Genomic DNA, 15,157 nt, shown 5'->3' on the forward strand with positions numbered 1-15,157 from the left:
CCGGGGCTATACGTGAGTGGAAATTTTTATTACTGGGTATGCCGTACATATCTAGAATGGCTACTTTTTTGGCGAAATTTGTAAAAAAGAATGGCGACTTTTGGCGACTTTTTGCTCGTCGTTTGGCGACATTTACTCGAAAGTCAGTGGCAACCCTGCGCGCAGGCCTGGCGTTTTTTTTTTTTTTTTTGGTAAAAATGCCTACTTCACCAAAATTTCGAGGGGGGGGGGGGGGAGGGCTAGGCCCCTTGGCTACGGGCCTAACACATACATATATATACACACGCATGCATATATATATATATATATATAGAGAGAGAGAGAGAGACATGCGTACATACAGCTACATGCACATGCATATGGTACACAAAAGTGAGAAATAAATATGAGCAAACTGGCCTGTAATTCAGAGGAGACATATTATATTTACACTAATCCGTTCACAAATAGATCCTTGACGTGATGTTTGAACTGCGTTATTGAGAGGTTAAAGTTTAATTTTGCACCAAAACGATTCAGCAACAGGAGGCGCGATATGTACTGGGGCTCTACCACACCCAGCACTGGTAGCAGGAACGTGAATTCGTTGTCTACGCATTGAGTACTTGTGTGTGCTTTGGTGTACTGTCATAGTGCGAAGCTTTTTATAAAGGTAAAGTAATAATTTGTGTTCATACATCTACCTTGCTATGAGTATACCGTGTTTTATAAATAGTGGACTCCTAGACATCTCTCTTGGCTAACCAAATAATCTCCAAATAGACGGCGCACGTTTTTCTGTAAGACTTCTAATTTCTGTAAATTACTCTTACTTTTAGTGCCCCATAAAAGCATGCTATAATTCAAGCGCGAGTATAAAAGAGCGTGGTATATCTTCTTTCTCAGTCAAAGCGGTATAGGTGGGTTCAGTTTGAATACGCACCCAACGGTCTTGCTTAGTTCGGATCCGAGGCAATTGGCATGGCTGTTCCAGGGCAAACGTTCTTGGAACCACACTCCGAGAAATTTCTGGGACTTAACCTGATCCAGCCTCTCGTTTTTATACATGTTGTTAGTGTCTTCTTTGTAAGGTTTGTTGGTACGCCGGAATACGATGTGCTAACTCTCAGATGTATTAAGCATGAGCTTATTTTGATGAAGCCGAGGTGCCAATTGGACTAAAGAGTCATTTACCTTAGCTTCGAGGTGCATGAGTGATCTACCTGTAATAATATGTTAGCATTACCTGCGCAAATAACTTTCGGTAACGTGGAATGTCACACACATCACTAATATAGGTTATAAATAGCGATGGCCCTAGTATTGAACCCTGCGGTACGCCATTTGTTTACAGTTTTCACTGGGGAAACAATGTTACCAACCTTTATATAGTGTTTTCTTTCGCTGAGATAACTTTTCATTAGTTTAGCTGCCACGCCCCCAACACCGTAATCATGCAACTTGGAGAATAGAATGTCATGAAAGGCCTTCTTAGAATCAACGAAAGGCCAATGGCGTACGTTCTCTCTTCCATGTTCTTTCGTATTTCTTCTTTGGTATATAATAGCGCCAATTCCGTAGACCTGCATTTTTGGAGCCCATATTGTGCTTTATTGATTATCTGGTGTTTTGAGAAAAATCACTCAATTCTTGTCTGTATGACTTTTTCAAAAACAGAATACAGGTAAAACAGATGTCGAACGGTAGTTAGATACGCGATAGTACATACTTAGCACCCCTCTTCTACGCGGGCTACTTTTAGATCTGAAGATGTCGGTTTCTAACATTGTGTTCATGAGATATAAAAAGGAGGGTGTGAAATTAGTGACGCTACATATTTTGTCGCGCTGGCTGTTACTTCATCAACACCTGCAGCAAAATTGTCACGTATTGTACTAATTAGTCTTTCAACTTCACAGGGAGTGACACTAGTAAAAAATTGTGGTTGATCCCTCTGATATAGGAATCGGTATAGAACACGAAAGTGAAACATTGGCACATAAGCGGAAGTCTTGCAAAGACTCGCGACCGGGATACATTCTCCGGAGACACTGCATTGCACGCGCCGGAGCATCGCGCAAATCACACGTGAACCACAGGCGTTCGCAAACCGTGCAGGCGAAACCGAACGGGTTGTCAATGAATAGTTTGGTGAACTCGCGGTCCGCTGCAGCGAAGGGTGCATGATTTGAGGGTCGTGGACCATCCTGTGCGGGTGCTGGGCATCCTGCGTCGTATTGTTGAGCGGCGTCCCGCTGGCGGGTCGCTTCGGCGAAGGTACGATCATTTCGGTCTTGGTTCGGTGTGTGTATGGCAGCCAGTTGGGTCGCGATGCGGTCAACTTCTGGAAAGCGAGAGGCAGAGTTCTCAGCTTGAGCCGTGAACGCGCGAAGGCTTTCCGCTCCCCCCTGGCGTGTCCATCGCTGCACCAAACTCACTTGCGCAACGTTAGCTCGCCGACGTCGTTGCCTTTCGACGGCGCCTAATGTCGCAGTTCTCGTAGTCGGTGCCATCACACTCGTATCAGTAGACAGCGGAGAAACACCGTTGGTGCATATGCAAGCTGCACTACGCTGCACACGCTAGCACAACGCGAACGACAAAGCACGTAACTGAATCGTCACCGAGTCAAATCAGCGCGTATAGCGCGTCGCAATTGCAGCCTCCGCGATCAACTTCAGAAACATTTTCAGAGCTAATTGCGGAGGCTACGCTCCGATGTGCTGAGTAGGGCGAACGCCACCCAGGTGGCGTTGGTAGTGCTTCTTGATGCCAGCGTCCCTTCGAATGCTGGTATCGAGGCGTCGTAGTGCTGAGACCACCGAAGCGTTCACTGTCGGTGCGCGTTAGTGTCATAATGCAGTACTTCTCTTTTCTGCTCGCAGGCGGCGGCACCGCCCCGAGCAAGAGCGCAGGTTCACGGAGGAGTGTTAGATATATAAGGCGCGTCTGTGTCGCTCTTTACAAATGTGTATGTGGCGCAATGGGTTAAACGCTCGGCGATCTATCGTCGCGGACCGAGAGGTCGTGGGTTCGATTCCCGAATTCCATGTTTGTGGAACTTTTTCTTCTGGTTTTTTTCTTTCTAGTATGTTCGCGTACATTTTAAAAACGTCATTTCCGTGACGGAAATACGTCAGTGAAGTCTTGGTGGACCCCGGCATAAAACACTTTCGTGTTAAAAAGAGTGAGTGTGGTAGACGCTCTCTATCTGCTACTGGAGAATCTGTTACACCAGAAGATGCATCTATGTAGTCGCCAGCTTTAACAAAATATTCATTCATGGCTCATAATTCTTCGACATGTTTCTTATCGTCTGCAAAAGCAGCGATATCAGCATGGCCTTATTTATTACGTTCGGTTAAATTATTTAGCTAATTCCAGATTTTTCTGCGATTATCATAAATTATTTCAAATGTGTATTGGTAATAAGATATTCTGGTTCGCTTGATGTTAGCATTTAGCTTCTTCCGATACACTTTATAGACACTTCAAGAAGCGATATATCGCGAGATTAGGGAAAAGCGTGGTACATTTTTTTTTATTCGGTCATATAATGCGTTGTTAATCTATGGCTTGCCTATCCTCTTTTTCGAGTGAATTTTCGTGATGGGAAAGGCGCCGTCGTATATGTTCTTCCGCTTTTCATGTGGCTTTCACTGACTGTGACAAGGAAAGGGGATGGTGGCAAAACGTCCTTCGCAGTGGAGCTCTTTCAGATCAAGTACAGGCCGTTCAGAAGGCCCGCGAAATGGCGGTAATGGTAAACCTTACTGCCCCGACGTCGGAGCCGCCTGCGTCAACCTAAGGGTTGATCTTGAGGACCTGAATAAAGTTCGTCATACCAAACCGTTTTGTATCCCTTTCTGCGCATACTATATCCCAGTTCGTCGAAGCAACTTCAGCTTGGAAACGGTCTAATGCAATATTGTTTTTTTACGGTACGCTTCTGGGACCTGTTTTTTTTTTAATTTTGTGTTGAGGATACTCATGAGAGAGAAAAAATAGGCAGGTCGCCACTTACATCGTATGACGGCAACCCCGAAATAAATTTCCTTTTTGAAAGATTTGAGACAGTGACATCAAGTAGCGTCAAAGACTTTTCCAATATGTGGCTAAGCTTTGTTATCGTGTTTGCGCGTGCGTACGAATTTAAAGTCGATTGGAGTTGTTTGGAGCTGAGACAGTCAGCTAACATGTTAATGTTGAAGTCACCGATAATTAAATAAAGGCACGCACATTGAGTGTAGCTTTTGTAAGAGAGTGTCAAGGTAGTCAAAGAGTTCTTTCGTTTTGCCAGTTGGTGGCCGATAAACCACGACAACAATTGCAGTTATAACCTCGAGGAGAAGGCATTCACTGCACGATGAAATATTCCAAAGGTCATCAATTGTTTCATGCGTGAGTTGTTCTCTGGCGTATAAAGCTATGCGACCGCTGCGACCGGAAGCACTTACTAAGCCGCTGTAAGTATAACCAACAAATCTTGGCGGGACAATGTTTGGTGTTAACGAGGTTTCCGAAAAAGTTTGAGCGTCAAACTTTATTGCCAAAAAATCGAGATATATCAAGATTTTTGTTTATATTAATACTTCAAGCGCTTAAATGGAGGCCACAAAGTATGTGAGGTTTGATTAACCAGCTTGTTGAACCCGCTGTTGTCGTATCGTAGTAAAGACTGCTAATAATAATTTATTTTTTTTATTAGTAGCCTATACTGTACAGGCTACTGTTAGGATTCATTACAAAGTCTTGGTAGTATAAGACCCGATTAGATAGGCTGCATTGTCATTTTTGCTACATCCGCAGGTTCCACAATTCTGAGAAATTTAGACGTCTCCGTTTTGTGCCCAAAGGACCTAGCCACCGTTTGTCCCAAAAAACTTCCAGCTTCTTTCTCGCTTCTTAGCAATCGCTAAACCGAACAGCTGCCTCGCACGTTTGGTCAGGTTCAGATTCACATATATGGGCTGATTTTATTTGAAACCCATATCTTTGGCAGATGGTCTTTGTTTTCTTGCTTCGGTCAAGATAGCGTTCCTTCTGTCACGTCGGACGAAACGACCGATTACACTCCTCTCTCCAGATCTGTCAACATGTATTCTATGACACGTGTCTATGTCAGACAGCAATATTTTGCTCGCCAATGGCGTCCCCAAGCTTCGTTACAAATTCAAATGGCTCTTTGTCACTGGAGCCACCTTTGATTTCTAAGTTATTCGCGCGGGTATACTACTCCAGCTCATCAAAATTACTTTTCAGTTTCTTCTTTTTCTGTTTCAAGGTGAGCGTTTATTTGTCTGGCATGTTTCAGGTCTCGTCACGAAGCGACTTAATTTCAGCTGACAGTTGCTTAACGTCACTACAAAATTTTACATTTTCGCGTATGTCTCTAAGTTCGGCACGCTTTTCACGGCGGAAATCATCGAACGCTTTCGTTATTTCCTTTGCCGTGATGAAAGCAATCAACTTCACACGTATAAAGACAGACCTACAGTTTGGGAGCAGTGCAGGCGTCTACCCAGCGTAAAACATATAACGAGCGGTTTTTGCTCTCTTGCATTAATGAAGAGATATAAGAGCTGCGAGGACCACAGTCACTGCCGCCAAACTGAGGGTGCCGACACAGGAACGCCCGCTTTTGTAGTTTTTTTTTAACACGAAAGTGTTTTATGCCGGGGTCCACCAAGACTTCAGTGACGTATTTCCGTCACGGAAATGACGTCGAAAAAATGTACACGATCAGATGGCAAAGAAAAAAAGTTCCGTCAACGGGCATCGAACCCCCTACCGCTCGGTCCGCAGCCACAGATGCCGGGCGCGCTATCCATTGCGCCACGGTCACAGACTAGAGGCTTACAAACGCGCCTTTTATATCTACCACTCTCCCGGTCGCCCTCTGGGAGCGGCAAAGCAAAGTAATTCATCATTACTGTGGCCTCCGCGATTAGTACCTGCAACGCGTTACACGTTCGTCCCATTCGGCGCGTTTTCAATAGAAGTCCAATTTTGTCAGTGCCTTAACACACCGCGAGGTTGCGACCTTAACCTAAGCGTCGAAAAAGCGCCGGCCTCGCTCTTAGCATAACGCTAATAAAACCAAAAATACCTCTGCGACGCGCGCCTGCCTCACCTGGCTGTAACACCGCGTTCCCCGCATACGCGCTAGCTACGAGAAAAATTGCGGCCGGGCTAGTCCAGGCTACCGGGGCAGCACGACGCGCTTTGCGTTTCCCTCTAGTGCGGCCGTGGTGTTCAATCACATTTTAACACGCCACAGGGTGGCGACCAAATTCTGCGTCCAATATGCGACGCTCTTCTGGCTATCACAACTCGTTCTCTGATTACGCTTTCCCCGTTAACTACTACAGCTACCACAAGGGTTTGTTTAATCGTTGAACATGGCCGTTAGTAATCGGCATGGAGATGTACCACCAAGCATCAAGCGGGCGCGTCCACGTTAAACGGTGCTATAGCTGCCCGACATCAATATAGATTGTGCAAACTCTCGTATATCCGTGTACAGTAAACATTCAGGTACTTCTATAAGGCCACATTTTACTTTCGTGTTATTCCGATTCCTATGACGGAGGGATCAACCATGTTTTTTTTAAGTGCGAATGCACTTTATAAGCGACCCTGAATCCGCCGTCCCATAGCAACGGCGCGAGGAGCGGAGAGGAGCGTCTGTAGCAACGGCGCAGCGACGTCACGCGCCACGTGACTGCGCGCGCTCCGCCCTTCGCTCCGTGGCTGCGCGCGCCCCGCGCATTGCCTGTGGTGATGAAGGCCGGCGGCGAGACGCCGAACGAAAGCGTGCGAAGCGAGCCGAGCACCCCGAAGCCGATCTGGCGCGGGGACGCGCGATGCGCGAGCGAGCGCGGGCCCTCGAATTCGATCGGCCGGACGCGCGCTTCAAGCGAGACTTCCTGGACCGCAGCTTCGGATATAGCTGCGCGGTGTGCGATCGACTGTGGTTCGACAACAACCTGAGCCCCATCTCGGGCGTGCGCAAGGCCGCCAACAAGTTGAACGCGTTGCGGGTTCTTTGGAACGAGTTCGGAAGACAGATCATCATCATCAGTAAAAGTGCTTTGCACTTAAAAACGGCCAGACCTCCGTGGGTCGGCTGGCGCGTGCTCTCTCGCTGCCGTCTCCTTCGCTCGGCTCTGCAGTTTAGTCGCGCGCGCCCCCTCATAGCATCACCCCGTGCTTCGCACTTCCTCATACTCCCCTTCGGGGAAATGCGGGTTTTTTTTCCTAAATGGCGTCGATGCCGAGTCCTCGCGCAGGCGCATAGCTCCAACAGCGGATCTTGGTCCAAGCACGAAGAAAATATCGTAGTGCCCCGTTTATACTGCGTCGATAGCTGAGGCTAGGCGTGGCTTTTTCGGCCACGGTGAAGTTCGATGCCGGTTTCAGTGGACAGCGTTGCCTAGTTGCTGTGCGTAAATGAAGAAGTGCTGCGAAGGCCCCTACAGTCCTTTGATTCACGTCCAGACATGATTCTATAGACTATAATTCGCTTCTGCCACGCAATAATACGTCTGTTAACGTGACCTCTTGCCCACATGACCACTGTATGCAGTATTTTTGCGATACACGAGGGAGCTTTTATTCACTACAGCAACCGCGATTTTCATTTACAACCAATGTCGCCAATATCGACGCCGACACCGCATATTCCGCAAAACGTGCTGTTTAACGCTACCGCGTTGAGACAAAGAGCCCGTTTCTGTGAGTGCGAGTGTCTTATTTATTGGAGGCAAATATTCTGGAGGCCCGTGTACATAAATTTAGGGGCACGTTAAGAAAGCCCATGTGGTCAAAATTTCTGGAGCCCTCCAGTACGGCGTCTCTCATAATCATATCGTGGTTTCGGGACGTTAAACCCCAACAATTATTATATTATTATTATGTGTTATTTATTTGCTTTTCTTCCTCATATGTGTTCCCTCTGTCGGCATTTCGTCTATGCTCAACCACGCTGCATGTTTCGGGTACGATTGCTTGACCAGTTTGGCAGCCGAAAGTGACTCCCATTTCGATGCTGTCGAGTCACACCCCGTGGAAATAAGACGTGCTGCGGATTGTCCGTGGTCGAAGGCCACGAAGACTTGTCAGAATCCGGTACATCTTCGGATGACGAGGGATCTGTTGTGTTCTGTGGGCGGAGTTGGGACATTTCACATAGAAACAGTTGCGTATGTGGGGAAACAGTGAGTCTGTAGTGCGGCTTATTAGGGCACTCTGCCGAGAACAAACACACACTTCTACACAGTATTTCGGTGCCACCTTAAGAGCACTGTGATAACCTCCAGTTTCATTTTCCCTCCCCCTCCCCATAACAATATCGATTAATCTATTGAAAACCTTGTATGGAAAGCCAGCAATTGAATAAAGGCTAAATAGACAAATGAATATTTGTTAATGAATTTATAAATTCAATCGCCCGTACCTAAGCGCTTTGTCGCTTTCGAGCTATTCGTGTGCGTGAGATTAGGTCTCGCAGCTCGTACCTATTTGTGCGCCTATGACTGATTACTGCTCATTGTTTCTCAAAGGCGCACGAGAAATAACCTCCAAGATAAGTTACTACGCGGAGCTTAGAATCGGTGCAAGCGTATGCTGATAATTCCGCGAGCACATATATGCAAATATTCGCGACTAATCTCTAGGAACAGAAATATTTTTATACTCCGTATCTTACTTCGAAGAACAAAAGTAAGGAGCATAACGTCCAATAAATTTTAATGTCCGGCGGTCTTTATTCTCTCGTCGATTGTGTTTTGCCGCGCTGTGTTCTCCTATTTAAAGGGCCCCTCACCAGGCCACATAGCAAATTTTAGTTAGACGCTGGAAGTTCTTGTGTGCCGAATGAAGAGCAGTATGCCGCAAGAATTTTTCAAATCGGTTCAATACGAGCTGAGAAAAACAATAATTTGTAGCGGCGCGAAACCATGATGCAAGGAGGCGAGTTTCAAACCCTTGCCACTCGCCCCGTGTAGCCTTCGCAAGCCAAATCCCGTCCCTGCCCTCTTCACTTGACACATACGCATGAACACGTTATGCGCATGCATGGTCACGTGCGCATGACGTTCCCGAGCCAGCCCGAGCACACGAGCGGCGTTGCACGGCCGCCACCTCTTTTTTTTTATCTAGTGGCCATGGGCGTTTTGTCGGCGTTCTCTGTGGTGTACTGCCTGTTTCTGCGGGACGGGGCGTGAAAGTTGAGACATTTGTACGGGCACGAAAGTGGCGGTATCATGCGCCAGTGCCGCATTACGTTTACTTGGACGCGGTAGAATAAACGAGCATAATGAGTGCTCGAACGCGCCAGAACATTACTTTCGTTTCCAGGGCTGGCGTCTGCTCGATGCGCTAACCGCGGGGACACGAACGCATGGGAAAGGGAGGCGCATTAGCCCGCATCTCGCTGCAAGTCACGAAAAAAAAAATGAAAAAGACGCACACATTACCTTTGTGTGTCTCATTATTTCTCTCAAGTTTTATTAATCTATTCAAGCAACAAATTACACAAACTACACATGTCGTGTCAAATAATTATCGCAGCGTCACGTGCTACTGTTGGCGACGTCAGAGCACAGTCGTCTACGTAGAGGAGCGACGTCACAGCTATAGTGTACACTATAGTCGCAGCACTACCATCTACGTAGGGCCATTTTCTCATGTACGTCATCCCCTCATTCTCTAAAGCGCGCGCCCGCAAGAGGAAGGGCAAGCAGCGTTCACCTTGAAATTTGACCCATTTCTGCGGCGCGTAGCGTTGCAAATTTTGGCAGACGTGATCGTGAACGCCCATTGTATGCATTGCGCTCGTTAGCTCAAAATTGTCAAACCTGGTGAGGGGCCCTTTAAGCAGGACGTCAGGCAGTTGGTTCAGCTAGCCGCCCTAGCTAACTGCTGAAGACTGATCTCTATCGTTATCCATGCGGATCTATTGCAGCAATGGCATTTTTAAAAATGACCGATCTGTAGTTGGTAAACTTTTCATAGAGCTTTCATTTTCAACCGAATGAAACCAACACACAATGAAGCCGAGCAACCATATTGGACCTTACTCGTAGTTTTATCTGTAGAGTAGTAATTATTACATAAATCGAAGTGGAATAGTGTGAACAAAAACGCTTGTGCCATCGGCGGAACACGATCCCACAGCCTCCGAGATGACTTCCCCCTTGAACCATATAGGGTATTTCAGAGCGTGTAATGAATGGAGTGTTTATTATCCAGCGCTTATTAGTTGTGTCGAGCAAGGAAACGACGCACAACGAAACATTTGCTGGTTTTCGTTCTTTTATAGTGAAGGTGTGGTCACGGCAGATTTGAAACCTTTAAGTAGCACGCGAGGGTTTATTGGACGGCTGCCAGCTTGTCAATATAGCGCTTGCAACGTGACGCCATTTGGAAAAAAAGATGGCGTTCCACACACGCCGCCTTGGCCACGAGTGGCGCTAGCGAACACTGCCACGAATAACTCGCGGAAATGACCATGAACATGGACCGTGGAACGCCCGCCATCGTAGCTGAATTGGTAGAGATCCGGACGCGTAATTCGAAGCTTGTGCGTTCGGGCCTCATCGCAGGAAGACGTGTGTTTTCGTCTACTTTATTTCATGTCAACTCATGTAATAATTACTACAGTACGGTAAAAAAATGCTCCCTATGCTTTCTTGGCTTCAGTGTATGTTGGTCTTAGGCTGTGTATAATAAAGAATCCAGCCATTCCCTTGCTTTCGTTCCTTCTTGTTCATTGTAGTTGTAATGCCAGCCTCCGTGGCCTCCCTTCAATGCTGACGGCCACGCTCGACGTGGTTAGAAAACATTTTGCTATTCACTTCACATATGACAGCTCTACGCATGGATCGAAACGCGACGATATAAAGCTAAGTAATGCACGTTGTTTTGTTTTCAGCGCCAACTGTTCGTTTAATATCGGCCTAATTTTACTCGAGCGCTTACATCAGAGCCAATATTGCAATCAGCGGCCATATTTGTAGCGATATGACGCGGTTATCCTAAGCTATTGCTCATAGCAGTCGTTTTAGTACAAATCAATGAACAATGGCGTGTTTCATTTGGTGAGAACTCAAGGTTTCGCGATTTTTTACAGCGAAAGCTGTTATGAGATCACTTCAGCGGCCGTTTTTGGCGCCGTAGTTGTCCGCCGCCGCCGCCGCCGCCGGTGTCCGTAACCAGTATCGCTCGAAATAAGAAAAAAAACGAAATAAGAAAAAAAATTCCAGGATGGAACGAGGTTCGAACCTGGGCCCTCTGCGTGGGAGCCCAGTATTCAACCTCTGAGCCATGCCGGTGCTTGAAACTGCTTTGCAAAAAGGTCCTATACAGGCTTCATGTCGGGAAGGAACCACATTAACATGCGCAATATAGCGTGGTAGAAGAGTAAAATAAGCACCAAGCGTCGCGCAACGCGAATTGTGTAACCAGGCGTCACACAATGCGAATTGCACAACGAGTAGGTTGTTGAATGCTTCCAACCCATTACAAAGGGCTCCGCCATAATTCTTCATCGTCATCAGGCACAGCATCAACATAGTGCGCATAATGCCTTACATGCGTTTAGCAGGTACCACGGCTCTCCGTAGAATGACGAAAAATGGCACAGTGCCTGCTTCCCAACTTCTCAAAAATTACAATAATTTATAGCGCAGTGGGTTCCTCGCAAGTGCACTTGTATTGGTTGCCAAAGAAGTCCATAAGCGCATGATCCATTTCCTCGGGGTCTCAATAAAGTTCTTTGTCCCCCCCCCCTCTCTCTCCCACGTCAACGTATGTTTACAGCTTGGCGGGAGAGGGAAATAGTGACCGGGCGTCACCCAGTGCAAATATCATAACTGGGGGGCCGTTCAAAGCTTCCAACCCATTACAAAGGCCTGAGCCATAATTCTTCATCGTCATCATTCGTAGCGTCAACAAAGTGCACAAATGCCTTACAGACGTGTAGCTGGTACCTCGCTTCTCCGCAGAATGACAAATAATGGCTTAGTAGGTGCTTCCCAACTTCACAAAAATTGTGATTATTGGCGTAGTGGGTACCTTGCTAGTGTACTTGTATTAGTAGCCCCAAGAGAGTTTAGAACGGGCTCTAGAAATTCCGCTCTTCCAGCTTTCGCTGTGACTGTGCTGCGCTTTCCGCGCAGGCCTGGCGTTTTTTTCCGTACCCAGCAATGCGAAGGTGACCAAAAAGCCCAATGAGCGTTTCCATCTACCGATATATCCAGCCAGCCGCCTATGTATGGGCGCTCTTGTGGTCGTCTCCTTAACTTGGTATATACCAAAATCGGCATAGGAGGACATGAGTGCTAGATGAACGCGGCTAACACGTTATGACTTTAATAACTTGACATACCTCTTATGTACGTCATGAAACTCTTTCTCTCAGTCACTAGTGGTGCGTATCCGTACCACGGGCACTGAAGTATGAGCCTAATAGGCTTTGGAAGTCTTAACGCGATAATGTCAACGAGCCCGTGTCGTAGAAAATTTGATGCCGGTGTCGGCGGCGTTGTCAATGAGCGAAAAGTACCGATAGAGGCAAAGAATAAGCATCGTGGTTCGAGCAGGGATTGAACTCATGCATTCTGCGTTGCAGTCAAGCATCCTAATGCTTGGAACGCGCTCAGCAAGAGACCTTGCAGTATGGTAATTTTGGCAGAATGTCATGTATGTGTAGTTGCCGTGTTGGCTATTGGCTTTCGTGACAATTTGAACAATAAATACGCATTCCTAAGACACAGCAAGTTATAGTCGTAAGTTGCTCAAACCCAGAGGAATACGCCGACGATTGCTACTTATACTATGCACATCACCAAACCGCAGGATACACTTCGTTTTCTTAAACTGACGTCCTTACCCTAACGTAAGTGCCGACGTTACGTCGGACCATAAGCCACCGTTTAGGCGCCGATGTTTGCGGTGACTTATGGTCCGTCAATTCATCTCATAGCGGTTGGCTCAAGAAAAAAAAAGCAGCATAGGCTACTTGCTGCCTGCTTCGCATGAAATCGACCCCTACAATGCTTGTGATCTGCCGGAATTTTTTCAATGTATGGATCAATACTGTTGTCAAACTCTTTTCCCATGAAAATAGAGCTTCATGAAATAACCCATCACAACGCTGTTCTATAAACATATCACTTCACAGTTTTCGAGGCACTGATGTCCGATTTGAACAATCGTCTTTTTCATGGAAACATGCAGCTTTATGACTCACATGTCTTATTGTTCAGGCGTCGCTTCTTCAGTCAGAAAAGTACGAGCCTCAAAACTCCTTATCCGATATAAAAAAGCGGCGATGAACGCCGGGGAAATCCACATAGCTCTCATCGCTCTGTCTTGGCGCCTTTCCTTTGCGTTTACCGCAGATGCATATGACACTTGCCACTGACTCAAAGTTGTTCACGAAACATAACGACAATAGGGAACGAAACTTCTGATCTCTTCACGTAAAAAAAACAGATAAACGGTTCTTATGCATACGATATTGTTATGGCATATTGTGTGTGGCCTATATTGACGTGCTGATGTCACGCTTGAACACTCTGCTTTTCTACGACAACCTTCAGTTTAGCGACAATACGTGTCCGATTTTCTGCATTTATCTCCATCTGTTGGGAAGACGCGACCGCTGTGTAAAACCGTTTCTTCTGGTTAAAAAGGTTCTGAGATTTTGCGAAAAGACATCTAGCAATCATGGCTCTGCCTCGGTGCCTTTTTCTTGGCTTAGTCGCACTGGCCGCCACGGTTGCTGTTGTGGCGAAACCGAGGAATCATGCTGCTAACAGCGACCCAAAGCTCTGGGCTCTCCTGGTGGCAAGCTCTAATGGTTACGACAACTACCGGCACCAGGCCAACATCTATCACGCGTACCAAGTGGTGCACAACCGCGGTATTCCTGACGAGCGCATCGTGGTCATGATGTACGATGACATCGCCAATTCCAGCGCAAACCCAACACGAGGAGTGGTCGTTAATCGTCCCAGCGGTACAGACGTTTACAAGGGCGTCCCTAAAGACTACACAGGAGACCTCGTCAGCCCGCAAAACTTTCTCGACATCCTCCAAGGAAAGAAGGTGAAAGGCGGCAGTGGTAAAGTTATTGCCAGCGGACCGAGTGACCACATCTTTGTGAACATTGTGGGTCATGGAGCACCTGGTCTGATCGCGTTTCATAACGGCACACTGCACGCCCGACCCTTCATGAAGGTCATCAAAAGTATGAAGACGCAGAAGAAGTTCGCGAAGATGGTAATCTATATGGACGCTTGTGAATCTGGTTCCATATTCGACGGCCTGCTTCCCAACAATGTGAACGTCTATGCCACGACATCGTCCAACCTTCGTGAGCCTGCGTACGCTTGCTACTACGACACATACAGAAAGACGTTCTTGGGCAGCGTGTACAGCGTCAATTGGATGGAGCACTCTGAAAAGAAAGACCTGCACAAGGAGACACTCTTCGATCAGTTCACTATGGTAAGAATGGAAACCAACACTAGTCATGTTATGGAGTACGGTGACAAGAGCATCGGAGGACTTTCGGTAAGCGAATTTCAGGGTGAAAAGAAAGTAAATCCGGTCGTGCTTCCAAAGCTTGCATATGACGCCGTTCCCAGCCGGGACGTTCCCATTGCCATTCTAAGGAGAAAACTCGAAAAGGCGTACTACGCTTACGAAAAGAAAACTTGGAAGGATAAGCTGCGGCAAGCTCTTTTGAACCGGTCATTCCTGAAGAAGAAAGTCGATCAGATTGCATCGTTCCTGGCTCGAGACAACCCGTATGATGCCGACTTGTTGCTTACTTCCAGGCGGCGGCTTACCAACTTTGACTGCTACGAGAAGGCAGTGCGTCATTTTAACGACCGGTGCTTCAGTCTCTCGAAAAACCCCTTCGCCCTTGAGCATCTGCAGGTTTTGGTGAATATGTGTGATTCCTCATACAAGCCTTCGCAGATTCTTGAAGCGATGGACGTGTCATGCACTCACCCGACTGTTGTAGGTATTGTGTAAATAAATGTTCTCGAAACTGTGAAAGTACATTTGTTTCAGCGTTCTTTTCCAGACAGCTAGTGAAACCGCTAATAGCGTGGCACTGCAAGTTATTTATTTATTTATTTATTTATTTATTTATTTATTT

At 46.8% G+C, this 15,157-nt stretch overlaps 1 protein-coding gene and 1 pseudogene across 1 annotated transcript in view; both read left to right on the plus strand.

The window, feature by feature from the left end:
• Window positions 1-15,157, plus strand: part of LOC119386812 (uncharacterized) — a 172,510-nt gene that overhangs the window by 128,759 nt on the left and 28,594 nt on the right. The gene's annotated exons all lie outside the window — the stretch shown is intronic.
• On the plus strand, window positions 13,714-15,030 carry LOC119386809 (legumain-like; annotated as a pseudogene).

The sequence above is a fragment of the Rhipicephalus sanguineus genome, chromosome 3, assembly GCF_013339695.2.
Source record: "Rhipicephalus sanguineus isolate Rsan-2018 chromosome 3, BIME_Rsan_1.4, whole genome shotgun sequence".
Taxonomy (NCBI): domain Eukaryota; kingdom Metazoa; phylum Arthropoda; class Arachnida; order Ixodida; family Ixodidae; genus Rhipicephalus; species Rhipicephalus sanguineus.